We start from the raw sequence: 21697 nt of genomic DNA, 5'->3' as shown, positions 1-21697 counted from the left end.
AGCCCGGGCGACAGAGCGAGACTCCGTCTCAAAAAAAAAAAAAAAAAAAAAAAAAAAAAAAGAAATTACTCTATTAAGATACTGGTATGACCATCTCTGACTCTTGTGCCCCTTTTCTGTTTTTAAATTCTACCTCCTGAAACCTTCGATAAAGGGGAAAATAGGTGGCAAGCTTCCCAGTTTAAATGTTCAACAGGTATTCCTCCCCCCTCATCCCTCAAACCTATTCATTTCATATAAATCTCCTGAATCTGGGTACTCTATGTTTACCAAAATGTATTAACCTTTCAGCGTGACCCTTCCAGTAAGCTCTCAGAAAGCAGAGCTTTCAATCTAACTCATTTTGTTTGATTGAAAATCATGCTGAAAAGCTTACATTCCATACATAAATATTAAAAATTTTGGCCAGGTGCGGTGGCTCACGCCTGTAATCCCAGCACTTGAGGAGGCCGAGGTGGGTGGATCGCCAGGTCAGGGGTTGGAGACCAGCCTGGTCAACATAATGAAACCCTATCTATACTAAAAATACAAAAAAATTAGCCAGGCATGGGTGGCACGTTCCTGTAGTCCCAGCTACTCAGGAGGCTAAGGCAGTAGAATCACTTGAACCCAGGCGGTGGAGGTTGCAGTGAGCCAAGATGATGCCACTGCACTCCAGCTTAGGCAACATAGTGAGCCTTTGTCTCAAAAAATAAAAAATAAAAAATAACAATTTCAGGCCAGGTGCACTTTGGGAAGCCAAGGCGGGCAGATCACGAGCCCCAGAGTTTAAGACCAGCCTGGCCAACAAGGTGATATCCCATCTCCACTAAAAATACAAAAATTAGCTGGGAATGGTGGCACACGCCTATAGTTCCAGCACGTTGGGAGGCCAAGATGGGTGGATTACCTGAGGTCAGGAGTTCGAGACCAGCCTAGCCAACATAGTAAAACCCTATCTCTACTAAAATTACAAAAAAATTAGCCAGGCATGGTGGCTGGCACCTGTAATCCCTGCTATTTGGGAGGCTGAGGCAGGAGAACTGCTTGAATCCGGGGGGCGGAGACTGCAGTGAGCCGAGATGGCATTCAGCCTGGGTGACAGAGCAAGACTTCATCTCAAAATTAAAAAAAAAAAAAAAAAATTAAAACTTCAAAAGAATGTAACACCAAATTAGTTGCCTTTATAGTCAATTACCCTGGTTGGCTGGAACTAATATAGCACAGTCTTACCATAAAAACTTACTGAAGGGAGATGGTTAAGAAACATTCTTTTGGTAAATTAAACTCATTTACATTGTATAATACATATACCCTATACTAAATGTTAATAAATTAATAGTAATGGTTCAAATGAAACTCCAGTGCGGTCAGAATGCTGTAAAACAGTGAGATCTAAAAACACTATCTTAACTTATGTACACTACTGAGGAAATGAGGAAAAAAATCTAACAGATTAAGAAAATCAAGTCCTAGCTGGGCGTGTAAGCAGATGCCTGTAATCCCAGCTACTCAGGAGGCTGAGGCAGGAGAATCGCTTAAGCCTGGGAGGCGGAGGTTTCGGTGAGCCAAGGATGTGCCCTTGCGCTCCAACCTGGGCAACAAGAGTGAAATTCTGTCTCAAAAAAAAAAAAAAAGTACAAAATCTTAAGCATCATTATACCTGACACATATATAACCAGATAAAGTCAACTTACTGTGACACAATTCCTAACTAGACTAGGTTTTCCCCCAATCCTGTGGCTACTATTCCAGAATTAAAAGGGCAAAACCATCCATTTTCCTTTTTTTTTTTTTTTTGAGACCATGTTTTTGTTCTTGTTGCCCAGGCTGGAGTGCAGTGGCACAACCTCAGCTCACTGCAACTTCTGCCTCCCAGGTTCAAGTGAGTCTCCTGCCTCAGCCTCCTGAGTAGCTGGGATGACAGGCGTGCGCCACCACTCCCAGCTAATTTTTTGTATTTTTAGTAGAGATGTGTTTTGTTGTTGTTGTTGTAGTTGCTTTTTTGAGACAGAGTTTTGCTCTTGTTGCCCAGGCTAGAGTGCAATTGCATGATCTCGGCTCACTGCAACCTCTGCCTCCTGGGTTCAAGAAATTCTCCTGCCTCAGCCTCCTGAGTAGCTGGAATTAAAGGTATGTGCCACCACGTCTGGCTAATTTTGTATTTTTCATAGAGATGGGGTTTCTCCATGTTGATCAGGCTGGTCTCAAACTCCTGACCTCAGGTGATCCACCCGCCTCCGCCTCCCAAAGTGCTGGGATTACAGGCGTGAGCCACCGCGCCCGGCCGAGACGTGTTTTGTGTTAGCCAGGCTGGTCTCAAACTCCTGACCTCAGGTGATCCACCCGCCTGGGCCTCCCAAAGTCCACGGATTACAGGCGTGAGCCACCGTGCCCAGCCAAAACCATCCACGTTCATCTAACTCTAAGAACTAACAGCTAAAACCATCCATGTTCATCTAACTCTAAGAACTAACAAGTTTTTCTTCCTTTGCAACTCTGGCAGCATTAAATTCAAATGAACCGTTAAATGTGACTACAGTATACCTAAATCTTTAAGGTCTAACTCAAAAAGAAGATGCTGCCACATGACATCGGAAGAGGGCTGTCGCTGCTCCCATTTTAACACAGGCCCTCATCATCCATTTTAACATGAAAATGGTATTAAGAACTCTGCCAAATGCTAGAAGGAAAAAGGTCCATTCTTTCAAGAAACATAACATTGTAGTTGGGGCAACAAAAAAATAAACAGTTATGGGATTTGTGATCTTCATTAAATGCAATGGAATCTCAGAGAAGAAATATCCTGAGTCAGGATGGCCAGAAAAGGATTCACGGAAGAAGGGGGACTGAAACTAGGCTATAAGAAGGACAAATGGAAGAACAGCATGCACAAAAGCAAAGTAGTGACTACGGCAAAAACTACAGTATTTGAGAGGCCGGCAAGAATTCCAGTTGGGGAAGAGTGGGAAATAAAGCTGAATAGGTAGAATGGAACCTTCTTAAAAGCCAGACTGAAGCATATAAATTCAGCCCAGTTGGCAAAGAGAATCCATTATGGGTTCTCCAGCAGGGGAACTGACAAGATGAAACCAGAACTTTAAATAAATTACACTGTCAGTAGTTACAGAAGTAAAATGAATAAGAAAGGTTGCTCAGGGCAACCAAATAAAAACTTAATAATCCAGAACTACAACCATTCATTCATTGAGAAGACAGACTGCTAGGTAACAACACTGGCCTAGAATTCACACAAACTGGGACTAAATTCCTGCTCTGTCCCCCACTACCTAAGCCTCAATTTTCTCACTGTTAAATTCAGGGCATCAGCACTCAGACCGTCACAGTACTTGTCAAAGCACCTGTGTAGTCCTGATACATAGAACTTTGACGGTTAGTCAACAGTAGTGCTAAATTAAGTATGGTTAAAAATGGGAAGTGAACATAAGACAAGGCTCATAGAGGAACAGAACTTCCAAGGACAACTATCTTGACAGCAGCTGACAATACAGAAAAGAATACACAGGAAAAAGGTCAGGAAAAATAAAATAAAAATAAAATAAAACCACCTACTCAAAGTAATCACTACAGCCTAAAAGGCAAACCCTAGGTTCTGCAGGACCCAAGCCTTGAAAGAATTCCCTTTTCATTTAAAGAGTTTGCCTGGCCTGGTGGCTCACGACTGTAATCCCAGCACTTTGGAAGGCCAAGGCAGGTGGATCACGAGGTCAGGAGTTCAAGACCAGCCTGGCCAACATGGTGGAACCCTATCTCTACTAAAGATACAAGAAATTAGCCAGGCATGGTGGCGGACACCTATAATCCCAGCTACCTGGGAGGCTGAGGCAGGGGAATCGCTTTAACCCAGGAGGTGGAGGTTGCAGTGAGCCAAGATCGCGCCATTGCACTCCAGCTTGGGCGACAGGGCCAGACTGTCTCAAAAAAAAAAAAAAAAAAAGAGTTGAAGCTGGGTGCGGTGGCTCACGCCTATAATCCCAGCACTTTGGGAGGCCAAAGCGGGCGGATCACAAGGTCAAGAGATAGAGACCACATGGTGAAACCCCGTCTCTACTAAAAGTACAAAAATTAGCTGGGCGTGGTGGTGCGCGTCTATAATCCCAGCTACTCAAGAGGCAGAGGCAGGAGAATCGCTTGAACCAAGGAGGCGGAGGTTGCAGTGAGAGGAGATGGCGCCATTGCACTCCAGCCTGGGCAACAAAGCGAGATTTTGTCTCAAAAAAAAAAAAAAAAAAAGTTGAAAAATGTTTCAAATGGTGCAAGTAGGCTTAAGAAGTCCATCCCAGATGACAGAATAGCAACAAAGGCATGCAAAAGATCCACCACTGTACCTACACCAATCACGTAAATTATTCATAGTATATGTGAGTCTTAAACCACAACTTTAAGAGTAAAAAAACTAAGTTTACTTCAAATAGGTTACTCAGGAAATGGAGCTATCAAATCCTTCCTGTGACATTATGCCCCTACTAAAATAAATAACAAGTAAATATAATGTAATACAAAGAAACGAAATTCAAAAATCAAACCTATCAGGAGCAACTTAAACTTACAGGATACTCAGAATGTCAACCATTGTTCTTAGAATGTCAACCACCGGTCTAAGTACCTCACACATATTAACTCAACCTTCTCAACTCTATGAAGTTGACTGTCCCCTTACACAGATGAAGAAACTAAAACACGTGAAGGCCGGGCGCGGTGGCTCATGCCTGTAATCCCAGCACTTTGGGAGGCCGAGGCGGGCAGATTACCTAAGGTCAGCAGTTCGAGACCAGCCTGGCCAACATGGTGAAACTCCACCTCTACTAAAAATACAAAAATTAGCCAGGAGTGGTGGCGGACACCTGTAATCCCAGCTACTCGGGAGGCTGAGGCAGGAGAATTACCTGAACTCAGGAGGTGGAGGCTGCAATGAGCCGAGATCGCACCACTGCACTCCAGCCTGGGCAACAGAGTGAAACTCCATCTCAAAAAAATAAAATAAAATAAAAATTTAAAAAATAAAACGCATGAGGAGCTACTACCCCAACATCACAACTAGTAAGGGATAGAGCCTGAGTTTGAACTCACTGTAACCACTATGCTACAACACAAAGACTTCAATGATTTTTCCTACACTAGTTTTTTGTTTGTTTTTGAGAGGGTGTCTCCCTCTATCGCCCAGGGTGGAGTGCAATGGCATGATCTTGGCTCACTGCAACCTCCACTTCCCAGGTTCAAGCGATTCTCCCACCTCAGGCTCCCGAGTAGCTGGGACTATTGGCACCCACCACCATGCCCGGCTAATTTTTGTATTTTTAGTAGAGAGGTAGAAGATGGGGTTTCACCATGTTGGCCAAGATGGTCTCGATCTCTCGACCTCGTGATCCGCCCGCCTCAGCCTTCCAAAGTGCTGGGATTACAGGAGTGAGCCACCGTGCCCAGCAGGACTGCATCTTATTAAATAGTGCTAGGGAGTTCAACACAATGATATGAGTTCTATGAATGTCATTTAACCATGCAATCACCTGACCCAGTTAGTACAGATGCTCAACTATAGATCATAAACTTGATTAGAAACACAAGGTTTTGGAAGGATATCTACACAGATCAAGACTAACAAAACAGCTGGGAAAAATTCTGCAGATTCAGTCATCTAAGACAGACCCAGGTTTGAATCCTAGTGTTCATTTAATCATTTTGTGGCCTTGAACAAGTGAATTAACTTCTTTGCACCTCTGTTTCATCATCCACAAAAAAAGCCCAACACTATCTATCTCATAGGATCAGCCTGGGTTATAAACGGCATAGAAAGCACCTCACACCTCCTAGAGCATAGCCCCGAGCACCTAGTCCCTCTCCTCTGGCTCTATGGTAACAGGGCAATTAATTGCACTCTTACCGAATCCAATCCCAGAGGGGTAAACAGCCAAATCTCTCCAGTATCAGCTCTCTCACAGAGTCCTTTCTTTTTAACTTCAGGTTTCTATTGGTGGCAGAGCAGGAGATACCTAACCTTGGTGGTACCTAAACTGAACAATACTCAACAATTCTTTACTACATAGCTCTAGGGTCCTAGCCCTCCTCTACTACCAGAATGTCTGAGCATAAAGTATAAATGTCTCATGTTAGCTGCTTTCCTTTTTTGCATTTCAGTGACATATACTGTAAATGTTGTGAAATGAGTCCAATTCACATGCACTAGAAAAATACAAGTTCTAGTCCTAGCAATGCCAATGTTTCTGCCATACCTCTCCCCTGACTTCCTACCATTCATTCTTCTCTATTCTTTTTATATAAATGACACCAAAATTGAACGAACCCAACAAACTATTTCAACCAACTTCATCAAAATGTGTCAAGTCAGAAATTCTTTGTAACAGTACTGCTACAAATTGTACAAACAAGGGAGTTTCCTTTGTCACCTACTCCTCTGACAAGGTTGTATGTATACTGCACTGATGGATTTAATCAACAGGTTGATATTCAAAAGGTCTATTAATATATTTCATCAGTAACCCCTATGTTCATATTATCTTCTGCCCTTTCTACATGTTAGCTTGAAAGGCTCCTAGAACACAGGAAGCAGTTACCTCTAGTTCTTTCGGGAGACTGGTGTCATGACAATCATGCAAAACCTTTAATTAGGTGTCGAGAATACAAATATCAAAAAGATTCTTGGACATACGTATTAAAATGCTTAACACTTCTTCGAAGCAACCAATGCAAAAATATCATCTCTGCAAGGGGCCACTCCATTTACCACCAGTGTCTCCCACATTAATACCTAAAGCTGGTATATGTTAAAAGAAAAATGTCTTATAAACTGACGGTGAGCTTTGCAACAAGTTTTATGCCATTAACATGTCACTTTATTGAGTTCCTTAACACTAGGAAAAACTTTTCCCAGGCACGTAGTTTTCATCCCACATACAGTTCAGTATTTTTTTTTTTTTTGTACTGCAGGTCTGATTCTAACAACTCAAACGTCAAAAAATAGTTACTTATGAATTTAATGATTGTGATTACGTACATCTCAGTGCAGGATAGGGCTGAAAAAAAAATATTCCAAACAAGAAATCCTGGATTTAAGAGCAAGAAGCCTAATCACACATCACACGCCTAACTGCTCTCAGGCATAGTTTCTTCCTGCAGCCCCTCCCCCACAGGTAAATGCTAACTATTTCTAGAACTCTGAACAATTTGGGAAGCTTGCCATCAACTCCCATGACACCACCCAACATACACCATGTTTTCGGGGAGACAAAGGTGCCTCAGACTATAAACTTATTAAAATGGTGTATTAAAATACAATCCCAGGAAGTCAGCATTACTAAAATACATCAATGTACCATTTCATTTTAACAAAAATGAAAATGAATCACACTGGAAAACCCAAACAGTCGCTCATTGTTATCTTCAACGTGTAATCGAAATTATTTATTCTAAGTTGTTTCAGGTAAGTGGATGAAGACACCACGAGGGCCTTATTATTATCCAAACTGGAGAAGGAGCCTTTAGGAAAAAAAGGAGGGGGAAGAAGTATCACTTAATTACATGAGGTGGGGGGTGGAGAAACCATTAAGTCTTAAAATTCAGACTAAAAATAACCTGTCATTTTCACCCACTACATTTTATTAACAAGCTTGTTTAGATCAGCATACGGTTTCTGTTTGGAAAACAAGAAAGTGAACAGTAAACTTTCCTAAGTCAACTGTAAATCACATAGGTACTAAAACTCTTCACCCTCGGTGCCTGCACAGTCCAAGATTTTAAGTAAACTCCAGACATTGAGAACACCTAATTTCTAACTAGTTTCCAACATTTCTCATTTGTAATCACCAAATTATCTTAGAGACACTTAGACAATCCAACAAAGAGAGCATTTTTTGAAAGCCACAACCCAAATTTTACATGAAACACACCATTTTCACAACCTAAATTTAATCCCGGTTACCACTGCGAAGTGATGCCTGTTTCAGCAAATTAAGAACTTCCAAAAATACTAAACACGTTAACGCATGGATGGCTTCCCTCGAGCTGCCATTTAAGATTAATATTCCACTTAAATAAAAGTCTGCTTCTGTTCAAAAAATTAAATCGGTTGCAAAGAGGAAGTAACCGAGAAACCACCCTCACAACGTGGCCTTTACACTGTCAGAAAATAACGTGACTCTGTGCCACCCAAAACTTACCAGGAAGCTGGCAATAACTTTGCCAATTCTACACTCCTGAACCCAACTTCAAAGAATCTCCACCAAATACCTCCTTAAGACGATAAAAAGCACTAAGTTACAAATAAACACGTCCCGGAGCAAGGCCCGGCTGCCGCGCGCCCCTCCCCCGGCCGGCGCCCCCGCCCCGGACGCGCGGCCCCAACAGCCGCCCGCAGCCCCTAGCACGCCGGCCGGGGTCGCCGCGCCCGGGCTGGGGACGCGCCCGGGGAGGGGAGATTTCCATTGCCGCCCGAGGTTTCACAAAATAGCATACACCGAAAAGCTCCTTCTCCTCTGCTAAAAATAGGCTATAAAGGAGTCGGCCTCATGATGGCTCCTTGATTCAATTTGCTGCAAATCCTTTCCTGAAAGCCTCCCCCCCTCATACACACACGCACAAAAAGGGGGTGTAAATGCACGAAGGGAGGAAGAGGGGGAGAAGGCCGAGGTGCACATTTTCGGGGACAACATAATTAGGGTGAGGATCCCCCGAGACGAGGAAAGGGTAGGGGGTGGGCAGGCACGTGAGCATTTCAAAGAACCCTGAGAGAGGAAAACGGGGGGATGGGGGCGCCCCAAGTGCCCTCCCTGCCTTCCCTCCCCCCACGCAAGCCCAGTTCCCCCAAGGGCCAAGTTGAAAAATGCATGTTCCACTCGCGCCCATCCCCCGCGGCCCAGCGCCCCCGGCCGCCTCTGGCCCGCGCCCCCCGCCCAGGCCCGCGACCGCCCCCACTCCGGGGTCCGGCCCCCAGCGCTTACCTGGAAACGGTGGCCTCCAACGCCGCTCCCCCCTCCCGGGAATGGAGGCACTAGGAAATTCCCCTCCTCGCCGCCGCCGCCACCGCCTCCAACCACCCCCAAAATAACCCCTCCGGGGGGTGAGAGGCAATTATAACCCCAGCGAGCGGAGGGCGCGGGGGATGGGCGCCGGGAGGGCGGGGGCGGGGAGCGCGGCGCGGGTCCCCAGGTGGCGAGCGGAGGTGCTCCCGCCGCTGGGGGAGGGGCGGGGGCGCACGCGGCCGGCGGCGGGGGGAGGCGGCGCGCGGGGGAAGGGCGCGAGCGGGGAGAGGAATTGAGGCAGAAGGTAAAAGCTGTTACTAAGGGAAAGAGCCAAACGGTTCGGAGCAGCCAACGGCTCAGACACTCAACACTGGGGAGAGAGGAATGGGGACCAGCCAGGCACAAATGAGCTCGCGAGGCCCGCGGCGGCGGCGGCGGCGGCGGCGGCGGCCGCGCAGCAAAACAAACCCGAGCGGCCTGCCGGGCGGGCGGGCGAGCGGGCGGGCGCGCGGGGGAGGGGCCGGCGGGGGAGGGGCGCCGCGGACGCGGGGAGGCGGCGGCGGCGGCGGCGCGGCGGGTGGGGGGGGGGAGGCTCAAGCGGCCGCGCTCCTCTCCCTCCCGGCCCGCTCCGGCGGCGCTGGGGGCTGGGCTGTGCGGCGCATTCTTTTTAAAAATCAGGCGAGCCCCGCGGGCACTCGAAGGCGCCTCGGGGCCCCGGGCCGCCCGCCCCGCCCCCACCGCCGCGGGCCGGCCTGAGTGTGCTCGGTTGTGGGCCGCTGGGCCCGAGACGGGTGGGGGTGGGGAGGCCCGCGCGGTGGCCGGGGTGGAGCCGCTGGCGAAGTTTCCCAAGGAGGCCGCGGGCTTCCGCGTGTCCGGGGGGCGGCCCGGCGGCGCTGGGGGCTGGGCGCACACGCGGCGGGCATGTGCGGGAGCGCGGCGCGGCATCATATGGACATTTGTTTGTGAAAATCTCTGTGCACACCTTTGTGTACGTAATTACATATGGTTCTCGGAAGCGTACCTGGAAAGGTGCTTTATCTGTATTAAGCGACTTTAAAAATGTGATCCAGAGCACGGGATCTGGAGAGAAAACGCGCACACAAGAAGATTATTGATACTAAACACAAAGCTGTAATTGAAGTGTTTATGCCTAAATGTACTGTGAATCAAGCATATGGTGGTATTTATCATCTGGTGGGTCTGTTTGAAAGGTTTGGTCGATCACTTATTATTTCACAAAAATAAAATAATATAACTAAATGTTTACTAAACATATACCTCCACGGTGGCATCCACAGTAGAAGTGTATCCACTTTGTATACTTTTTGCATGTGTGAAGCACAGCAAGGCGGTTTATAAAGTGTACCTTTGATGAGTGATAGTGTGGGCAAGTATGATTGAGGGGGGTCGTTTTTAAAGAAGGGAGGCACCTCAGGTTTTAAAGCAAATGGGGTGGTAATCTTTCTAAGACTTTCAGAAAGATGGGATGGGGCGCTTCTTAGAGCTCTGTATAAGCTCAGGACTGGAGAAGCAGCCACCCTTTTAATTAAGATACGACTTGAAACCTTTTTGTTATTTCGGTTATTACTGCCTTCAAAGCAAAATAATATTTGCAGCTTTTTCTTAAAGGTGAAGGGTACTGTTTTCCTGCTCTCATCACAATATTTGAAAATAGATGTAGCGATCACTTTAAAGCAACCATCATTTCCTCTCAGTATCAGAAGCCTAAAGTTTTGCGACACACACACACACACACACACACAACTTGTAACTTGCACCAGTGTGGACTCCTGGTGGCCTAAAAAGTTCAGTGATTAGACAGGTGGTTTCTTGGCTAAGGTCAGTATCTCTTTCCCCCGGGAGCCCTTGCTTGGGGGAGCTGCCAGAGGCCTTTCCTGAATGACCTAGTGGGGCAGGGAGCAGGAAAACCATCAGAGGAAAGGGAGTAGGATTGGAAACTCCCTTCCAACCACCAGAAAGAGAGTTCAAAGCGTATCAGTGGTGTGGCCTTAGAGCTATTTTCATGTATGAAAGTGGGAATGTTGGATTAAACAATGTCACCCGATGGGAATTTAGATAACTGCAGGTTTCCAAAACACTATGCAGAGTGTACAGGGAAACCGCACAAAGCAAGTTTTGCATTTCAATAGGATTCTAAAGCTGAGGCTTGTTTACCTCAGAACTAACACCTTTCAGAAGACTTTATTTCAGAATTGAAAAGAGTATAGTATCTTCCTTTTTTTTTTTTTTGAGTTGATTAATGTCATAGATATCACTAAACATACCCTGTCTTCAATAAATAAACTATCTCGGTGGAGCCACTCAGTGAAACATATCTATTGGCTTAGATTATTTTTTAAGTTTCATATTGTGCCACCATGGGCGGGTCTTCTCCGTACAGCAGTGACTGTAAAATCAAACCCCACCTTCAGTGAATGAGGACTTCTCAACCATACCAGTTCTTAAGCGTCATATTCAAAGCTGCCTACCCCACGCTTTCTCCTTCCCCTAAATGACCTCTATCCCTTATTCCACAAGGGAGGAGACACCCTCCTTCAGGTTCATAGGATCAGGCCTTCCAGCCTGAAGTTTTTATACCCTACACCAAGCTGCCTCCTAAAGTTGTTCAGCGTTAGTTGAGCCTCCTAACAATGATAATAATCCATGCATTTGTTTATATCCCTGTAGTTTACAAGACATTTCTGTGCATAAATGACTGCATTTGAGTATCATGAAGATCATCGAGTCTGGGGACTTATAAATTCATTGCAGTAAAATGTACTTTACTCACCGCTGTTGGATCATGCTAATTGAAGAGAAAGCAGGAGTATTTTTTTTTTTGAGACGGCGTTTCGCTCTTGTCGCCCAGGTGGGAGTGCAATGGCGGAATCTCGGCTCACTGCAACCTCCGCCTCCCGGGTTCAAGTGATTCTCCTGCCTCAGCCTCCCGAGTAGTTGGGATTACAGGCGTGTGCCACCAGGCCCGGCTAATTTTGTATTTTTAGCAGAGATGGGGTTTCTCCATGTTGGTCAGGCTGGTCTCAAACTCCTAACCTCAGGTGATCTACCCGCCTCAGCCTCCCAGTGTTGGGATTGCAGGTGTGAGCCACCTTGCCGGTGACCTGGAGTGCTTTTAAACAAACAAACAAAAAAAATGGGGGCACCCAAATGTAGAAAGGCCTTGATTCCTCCAGCAAAGGGGGTTTTAAATCACATCATATTTTGATCCCTTTGATTTTATATTCTGGAAACTATCTGAAACAACAGTGTGGCTTCAACATTAAATACTCAGAGAAACCATCACTCAGCGGTCACATGTATTGTCCCATCACCCTCTAGCTGTCCCAACATATCCAGCATAAAGGATCAGGGCTGCACCAAAATACAAGCAATGATTAGACTCACTGGGTGAGGAAAGGACAAAGAAGGAACTGTTGTTACTAATATTCAATACTGTGTCCTAATCTAAAACTCCCATTACACTTTGAATTAAATGTTAATGTATTTCCAGAAAGGAGAGATTACTGTGTTACTAACAAATTGCAAAGCAAAGGAACACATTAAGAAGTTCTCTACTGGGTGCCGTGGCTCACACCTGTAATCCTAGCACTTTGGGAGGCTGAGGCCGGTGGATCACTTGAGGTCAGGAGTTCAAGACCAGCCTGGCCAACATGATGAAACCTTGTCTGTACTAAAAATGCAAAATGTTAGTCGGGCATGGTGGCAGGTGCCTATAATCCCAGCTACTTGGGAGGCTGAGGCAGGAGAATCACTTGAACCCTGGAGGGGGAGGTTGCAGTGAACCGAGATCGTGCCACTGCACTCCAGCCTGGGAGACAGAGCGAGACTCTGACTCAAAAAAAAAAAAAGTTATCTCTTGAACTTTCTAGTTAATTACTCAATGAAGAGAAATTTCATACCAGTAACTGTTATCAGAAGTTACATATGTATTATAAAATGGCTAAACAAATCCTGACTTGTTTTATTTCAGTAATATTTTCCCAAAGGGGTGTGGCATGGCAAGATAGCCTACACCTTTGCAGCTTTCATCGCTCAAGACATGAAACATTTTAAAGTTAAGCTGGTTCAATCCCAGGACTACAGGGTCTCATTACTATATGTATTTTTAAATCATCATGATGTTTCAAATTGTTTACATTAGCTCATCTACATAAAGTATTTAAAACAAACTGTATAAAAAAGACATTTGATACCCAAAATATTCTCCTAGTGCTATAACTCATTTTATATTCTTTACTCACCCTGGAATTCAGTGGCTTTACATCTGTAGCGTTTACCCCCAGGCGTCTTGCTGATACCCTGTGATGTTTCCGTTTCATTTTGACTTACCTTGTGCAATTCTTTGTGGTTCTTCCGAAATGAGGCACATGCCAACCACACATCTCGAGATCTCAGTACACAAGCTGTTTTTCTCCTTCAATGCATAGCATGTTGCTTGTGACCTTTCCTCATCAGTGTGAACCTTGTCACAGTTTTCCATGCTTCTATGACAACAATAAACTTTACTTGAGAGTCTTCATTTAAATTACAAAAGAAACATACAACTATCTTACAAGTATTTATGCCTCTCAGATAATGAAAATAGCAGGTTGTATCCTGCGATTGTGATTCAGTCAAAACAGAAAACCAGCCACACACACAGCATGTTACTGTATAATCACTTACTTATACTGACCAGCCACATACTTCCTCAGGGAAGCACTCAAGGCCTAGTATTATGTTGATGGTTTTGCTCCTCATTCATTCAGTGTTGATTGAATGTGTAGTGTGCCAGGCACTGTTTCAGTGAACCAAAAACAGCCCCTACTCTTCATAAGGCTTACATTCCAGTCCCACATTGGGTGAGGGTTGGGAGCACAAACAGACTTTCAAAAAATATGTCTGTATTAGGCTATTGTTTGACCGCTGTAAAAAAAAAATATATATATATATAAATGGCTTAAACAAGATAAAAGTATATTATCTTATGTGACTGGCATTCTGGAGTAAGATACCTTTTTCTTCTCAAGTCATAGAAAGCCACTGGGAGGCTTTGAGCAAAGAAGTGACTTGAACCACCTTTCATTTTAAAGGACCAACTGAGGCTGGGTGTGGTGGCTGACGCCTGTAATCCCAACACTTTAAAAAGCTTAAGTGGGGACCATGCACAGTGGCTCACACAATCCCAGCACTTTGGGAGGCTAAGGCAGGTGGATCACCTGAGGTCAGGAGTTCGAGACCAGCCTGGTCAACATGGTGAAACCCCATCTCTACTAATAATACAAAAAAATTAGCCAAGTGTCATGGCACACATTTGTAACCCCAGCTACTCAGGAGGCTGAGGCTAGAGAATGGCGGGAACCTGGGAGGCAGAGGTTGCAGTAAGCCAAGATCGCGCCATTGCACTCCAGCCTGCGTGACAAGAGCGAAACTCCATCTCAAAAACAAAGAACAACAACAAAATTATTCCAAGATTTTAGACCAAACAAGTAGAAGAATGGAATTGCCATTTACTGAGATAGGAAAGGCTAGAAGAAGACCTAGTTGATGAGGGGACTATCAAGAGTTTTGTTTTAGCATTTGGTGCGCCTATTATACATCTTCATGATGATGTTAAATAGGTAGCCAGATGTTCAGAGGTGCTATTGGAACAGGAGATAAAACTTTGAGACTCATTAGTAAAGCAATGATATTTGAAATCATGGACCTGGATGCAATCACCTAGAGAGTGAATATAAGTAAAAAAGCATTGAGTTCTCTGTCACCTCAGTTGACTCCTACCTCAAATGTTTTCTTTCCAGTGCTCTTCTGCTCTTGATGTAGTGAAAAGCCTAAACATATGAAATCATGGGTCAGCATAAGCTGACTTTCTAACCATAAGGACATTGATGGAAACCATAGATAATGCTTTTGTTTTGTTTTGTTTTGTTTTGTTTTGTTTTGTTTTGTGATGGAGTCTCGCTCTGTCTCCCAGGCTGGAGTGCAGTGGCACCATCTTGGCTCACTGCAAGCTCTGCTTCCCAGGTTCCCGCCATTCTCCACCCTCAGCCTCCCGAGTAGCTGGGTCTACAGGCACCCGCCACCATGCCTAGCTAATTTTTTGTATTTTTAGTAAAGATGGTGTTTCACCGTGTTAGCCAGGATGGCTTTATCTCCTGACCTCATGATCCGTCCGCCTCGGCCTCCCAAAGTGCTGGGATTACAGGCATGAGCCACCACATAATGTTATTTGCTACCATTTATTAAGCATGTTGTCAACTCTTTTCAAAGCATATTAATATGTAATTGTCTCTAATTTTCTCAACAACCTGAAAAGGTAATGCCTCAGTCAATTTGGATTGCTGTAACAAAAATACCATAGACTCGGTGGCTTAAAGAACAAACACTTGACCGGGCGCAGTGGCTCACACCTGTAATCCCAGCACTTTGGGAGGCCCAGGCGGACGGATCACCTGAGGTCAGGAGTTTGAGACCAGCCGGCCAACATGGCGAAACCCCATCTCTACTAAAAATACAAAAATTAGCTGGGCATGGTGGCGCATGCCTGTAATCCCAGCTACGTGGGAGGCTGAGGCAAGAGAATTGCTTGAACCCGGGAGGCGGAGGTTGCAGTGAGCTGAGATCGCGCCATTGCACTCTAGCCTGGGCAACAAGAGCAAAACTCCGTCTCAAAAAAACAAACAAACAAAAACAAAACAAAAAAACACACATTTATTTCTCACAGTTCTGGAAATTGGGAAGTCTGATAGCGAAATGCCAGCATGATCAAGTTATGGTGAGGGCCTCTTCCTGGGTGCTGCTGACCATTTTCTTGCTGTGTATAAGTGGTGTAAAACAGAAAGACAGGAAGCAAGCTCTCTCATGTCTCTTCTTACAAGATTACTAATCCCATCATGTAGGCTGTGATCTAATTACCTTCTGAAGGCCCCACCTCCTAATACCATACCATTTGGGGCTAGTGTTTCCATATATGAATTCTGGAGAAGCACAAACATGTAGTCCATAACGGGTAAATAATATTATTATCTTTATTTGATTGATGAAGAAACTGAAGTAATAAGAACACATGATTTGTCTAAGGTCATGCTGCAAATGGCAAAACAAGGATTTGAACTCAAGGCCAAGTGTAGTATCTGCTTTTCCAATGAATAAAAATAAGCAGATCAAGGCAGGAAAATTCAAGTGTTTGCTAAAAAGTACTTCAATGAACGAGAAGAGCAGAGAAATGCAAAATGGAAAAAAGGAGAAACTGTTTGAGGAGAAGAACCATATCTTAATCACATTTATATGACCCACATATCTTAAGCTAGAATCTAGAAAAATGTTTGCTGAATGCAGGCATAGTTACAATCAATCTGTTGGATTCCATCTGTTGCATGCTTTGATACTATTAGTGCATCTACTGATTACAAAAGGAAGACCTTTGTCTCACTCACTCCCTACCCCTCTCACCATCACTACCCCTGCTGCCTCATGGCAATTTAGGTATAGGGTATTCTTTTTTGTGTGTGAGATGGAGTTTCGCTCTTGTTGCCCAGGCTGGAGTGCAGTGGAATAATCTCGGCTCACTGCAACCTCCGCCCCCTCTGGTCCAAGCAAGTCTCCTGCCTCAGCCTCCCGAGTAGCTGAGATTACAGGTGCCCGCCACCACACCCAGATAATTTTTGCATTTTTAGTAGAGACGAGTTTTCACCATGTTGGCCAGGCTGGTCTCAAACTCCTGACCTCAGGTGATCTATCTGCCTCAGGCTCCCAATATGCTGGGATTACAGGTGTGAGCCACGGTGCCCGGCCCAGGTATAGGGTATTCTGGGGGGGGGGGGGGGGGGCGGAGAGAGTCTCACTCTGTCGCCAAGGCTGGAGTACAGTGGCATGATCTCGGGTCACTGCACCTTCAACCTTCTGGGTTCAAACAATTCTCCTGCCTCAGCCTCCTGAGTAGCTGGGACTACAGGCACACACCACCACGGCCGGCTAATTTTTTTGTATTTTTGGTAGAAACAGGGTTTCACCGTGTGGGCCAGGCTGGTCTTGAACTCCTGAGCTCAGGTGATCCACCAACCTCGGCCTCCCAAAGTGCTGGGATTACAGGTTTGAGCCACTGCACCCAGCCAGTATAGGGTATTCTTGAAGACAGGTTTTGTGGGCAAAGAATATGTAGTAATTCCATTTCATTTATTACAAATTTGAAAACTTAGTTTTCCTTTGAGCTTTGAAATTCAGGATACAAATCTCTCTTTTTTAAGAGAATGTTTGCAATTTGGTTAATTAAATTTCCTTGAATTATTAAACTACATTAATTCATTTAATGTATTCAGTCTTTTTAAAATACTTCAGTTGCTCAACAAACAAAAGAATCACAAGTAGTTAAGTAATGCTCAAAAATATGATAAATTATAAAATATTATGAATTAAGTTCTCTTGAACATTACAAAAATGTTTACAGATTTCATAAAATTCTCATATATTTTCACATAAAATCACAAATCTAAATTACAGTTCTCACTTAGGTGTTTTAAACCGGTTTCATAAGGATAACTTGTTAGAAATCCCAAAATGTCAAATTATGTAAAAGATTACAAATAGTTGGCCGGGCGCGGTGGCTCAAGCCTGTAATCCCAGCACTTTGGGAGGCCGAGATGGGCGGATCACGAGGTCAGGAGATCGAGACCATCCTAGCTAACATGGTGAAACCCCGTCTCTACTAAAAAATACAAAAATCTAGCCGGGCGATGTGGCGGGCGCCTGTAGTCCCAGCTACTCGGGAGGCTGAGGCAGGAGAATGGCCTAAACCCAGGAGGCGGAGCTTGCAGTGAGCTGAGATCCGGCCACTGCACTCCAGCCTGGGCGGCAGAGCGAGACTCCGTCTCAAAAAAAAAAAAAAAAAAGATTACAAATAGTTAAAATACCAAATACAAATATGCACAAGTATTTCTAAACATAAATAAAAACAGTAGTGGCCATACACGGTGGCTTACACCTGTAATCCCAGCACTTTGAGAGGCCGAGGCGGGCAGATCACTTGAGCCCAGGAGTTCAAGACCAGCCTGGGCAACATGGCGAAATCCCATCTCTACAGAAAAATACTAAAATTAGCTGGCTGTGGTGGTGCATGCCTGTAGTCCCAGCTACTGGGGAGCCTGAGGTGGGAGGATCGCTGGAGCCGGGAGGTCGAGGTTATAGTGAGCCATGTTTGCGCCACTACACTCCAGCCTGGGTGCAGAGAGACCCTGTCTTACAAATAAACAAACAAATAAGTAAATACAGTAAGATGATGGGTTTGATTTGTTTTATCTCTTTGACTTTATGCTCTCCTAAGGCTAAAAAAAAATCCTAATGCCTTAAATAAATAATTCTACTGGCCCGGGTGAGCTGAGTTGCTGTCTTAGTCAGTTGGGAGTGCTATCACAAAACACATAAACTAGGTGACTTCTACATAACAGAAATTTATTTCTTCTAGTTCTGGAGGCTGTGAGGTCAAAGATCAAGGCACTGGCAGATTCGGTGTCTAGTCAGGGCCTATTTCCTGGTTAACAGATGGCACCTTTCTGCTGTGTCCTCACATGATAAAAGGGGCAAACAAACTCCCTCCTGCCTCTTTTATAAAGGCACTAATCCCATTCATGAGAGCTCCCAAAAGAGCTCCAAGTCTTAATACCATCACCTTGGGGATTAGTATTTCAACATATGGATTTTGGGAGGCTATACACATTCAGATTATAGCAGACACCTTTCCAGTGGACTGAGTAGCTTATTGACCTAAGTGGTTCTGGCTAGAAATGCAGACATCAGGGCAGTTTTTCTCAAAGCTGCTAAGATGTGCTGAACCCTCCTTATGCCAGCCAGTGGGAACACTAAGGTCCTGCCTTCAAATGGGATGGTCTTGCCACAATTCAGGCCCACAGATTCAGGTTGCACCGCTTGGAAATGTTACGAACTTGAACCCCTCCTACCAGATTGCTGAGGCACATGACTGAGCTCAACTTGTATAGTACTCCATTTTATCCTGAATCTTTGTATTGTTTTCCTCCTGATGGTGCTTCAGTTCTTATAGAGATTAACTGTATATTGCTCATGTCTGTGGCTGGCTCTGCAGTTCCAACCACCCCCACTCCACCCCCAATATTATTATAGCTTCTAGAAAGTCAGCCAAATGCACTTTCTGAGATTGCCCCAAATATCTGTTGGTCAGGTAACAGCCATTCTGACAACTATCATTTTCTTATGTCAGCATTTCCCAAACTGTGTTCCACTCGTAATGGGCACATAGTCTGTGCCTCTGGAAGTAAAGGGTTCCAACATTAAGGATGTTTGGGAAATGTCACATGTTTTTATTTTCCTTGTTGTTGTTGTTTTTGAAGACAAAGTTTCCCTCTTGTTGCCCAGGCTGGAGTGCAGTGGTGCAATCTTGCCTCACTGCAACCTCCACCTCCTGGGTTCAAGCAATTCTCCTGCCTCAGCCTCCTGCATAGCTGAGATTATAGGCCACAACACTCAAGGATTGTGCACCACCACATCCTGCTAATAAATGTTAAATTCACCTTCTAGAGGTTTGCACTGCTTTTTAGCATATAAAAGACTGATAAATCTTGCTTTGTAAAATTCTTATCAGCCACAAAGCTAAGACAGGAGAATCCTTGAACTCTGGAGGCAGAGGTTGCGGTGAGCTGAGATCACACCATTGCAGTCCAGCCTGGGCAACAAGAGTGAAACGCCGTCTCAAAAAAATAAAAATAAATAAAAATCTTATGAGCCTATTGAACACTTCTTAAAGACATACCTTTCAAGATCATGCAAAGATTGCATTCTGTGGAACACGGTTTGGTAAATTGTGTCTCTATTTGGTAAAATGTTTTTATTTTATTGCTTGATCTTTTGTGTTTAATTTTTTTTAAGATCAAAGTTTGGATATGCAACCAAATGGACTTTTTTTTTTTTTTTTTTTCTGGTTTTGAGAAAGGGTCTCATTCTGTAACTCAGGATGGAATTCAGTGCCGTGATCTCGGCTCACTGCAACCTCTGCCTTCTGGGCTCAAGCAACTCTCCCCCCTCAGCCTCCCAAGTAGGTGGGACTACAGGCATGCACCACCACACCCATCTAATTTTTGTATTTTTTTGTAGAGACAGGATCTTGCTTTGTTGCCCAGGCTGGTCTCGAACTCCTGCAAAAACGATCTGCCCACCTCAGCCCCTTAAAGCGCTGGAATTACAGGCATGAGCCACCATGCCCAGCTGGACTTTCTGGTAGTTCCCTCCCACTAAACTTGTCCTACCTAGCCATAGGAGCCCTTCCCTCCCAGGGAAACTGCTTATCTAGGGGCAGAGGGCAAGATAAAGTATGTATCCTGAGGCAAGGCTCCTTCAAAAAGAGAGGGAAAGTTGCTGAGCACTTGTACTCACTCACGTCCTTCCTATAATCTTGTAAATCACTTGTTCTCTGAGGAAAGGGGGAACACGCAAAGACTACAGAGAGCTCTTCCTGGGCATAAGAGCTTTCTCTTTGCTATGGTTTGAATATGGTTTGTCCACACCAGAACTCATGTTTATAAATTTGATCCACAATGGGATGTGTTGGAAGGTGGTGTCTAGTGGGAGGTGCTTGGCTCTTGGGGGTAGATTCCTGATGAATGGCTCTGCGTTGTTCTATGGGCAGTGAGTGAGTTTTTGCTCTCTCTCGAGAGAGGAATGGAGTAGTTCTCTCAAGAACAGGTTTTTGTAAAGAAAGATGCCCGTCGGGGCTTTACTTCTTCCCCCGTGTCCACTTCCCTTTGACCTTTCTCCACGTTATGATGCAGCATGAAAGCCCTCAACAGCAGATGCTGGCACCCTGCTTCTTGAATTTCCCAGCCTGCAGAATCCTGAGCTAAATTAACCTCTTTTCTTTATAAATTACCCAGTTTCTGGTGTTCTGTTACAGCAACACAAAACAAAGACACTCCCCTTTATAGATAGCTTTCTAATATTGTGAGTCTTCATTGAGCAACAAACTAGGAAGACAGTGCATGCCAGTACTGAGTTAATTATTGCCACTGAACAAAACAAACTTGATTTTGTGCATATTTAGCAATAGGTGTAACAGCCACAGGGATAGATTATAGGCCAGAGAAACTGGGTTTTAGACACACTACCTTCATTGTTGTGTGTTCTTAGGCATCAAATGGCTGAGAAACGCAGTTTCCTCATTGATAAAATAGGCACAACATTAACAACATATTTCCAGAGTGGATCGTCAAAATACTGACCAGTTCTGTATGCCATGCAACCAATCAGAACAGAGAGCAGAGGGTACACCACACCCAATCATACAGCAAATTGGCAGCCCACAGTTCATTTCCCTCACTCAGTCAACATTTGCAGTTGCCTGCCGTGTAACGTCTATGTACTGGGGCTGTTGCATGTGTCAAATTAAATGTTTGTGAAAGCAGATCATAACCTCCGTACAAAAGCAAGGTGTTTTTGGTCATTATTCTCTGTAGGAAGACACAAAGAGTAGGGGCAGTGGAAGCCTCTCCTTTTCACCTGTTTCACAGTTCTGCCTACCTTATTGGGTGACCTGGCTTCAGTTTGAGAGCTCACCTCCCCTTGAGCTATATAATAGCCTAAGGATATGGAGAACTGGGCCAAGACCAGCCAGGACACAGCTTAACCTCAAAACCCCAAACAATAGTGAGAGCTAGCACTGTCTTGAGTACTTACTATGTGTTAGGCCTTGTTCAAAACAC

General features: G+C 44.7%; 1 protein-coding gene across 5 annotated transcripts in view; it reads right to left on the bottom strand.

Moving 5' to 3' along the window:
- TBL1XR1 (transducin beta like 1 X-linked receptor 1) overlaps positions 1-13258 on the bottom strand; it is a 179950-nt gene extending 166692 nt beyond the window's left edge. Inside the window, exon 1 of one of the 5 annotated variants that reach the window (XM_030931919.1) lies at positions 13238-13258. The gene's annotated coding sequence lies outside the window, so the exon portion shown is untranslated. Of the gene's footprint in view, positions 1-8174; positions 8309-8954; positions 9317-13237 lie in introns of those variants that run through there. The other 4 variants (XM_010379913.2, XM_030931933.1, XM_030931924.1 and 1 more) reach the window with 4 other exon arrangements.
- Between the last annotated feature and the right edge of the window lie 8439 nt (positions 13259-21697).

The sequence above is a fragment of the Rhinopithecus roxellana genome, chromosome 1 (genome assembly GCF_007565055.1).
Source record: "Rhinopithecus roxellana isolate Shanxi Qingling chromosome 1, ASM756505v1, whole genome shotgun sequence".
Lineage (NCBI taxonomy): Eukaryota > Metazoa > Chordata > Mammalia > Primates > Cercopithecidae > Rhinopithecus > Rhinopithecus roxellana.
This window is presented reverse-complemented; position numbering and strand designations above follow the sequence as displayed.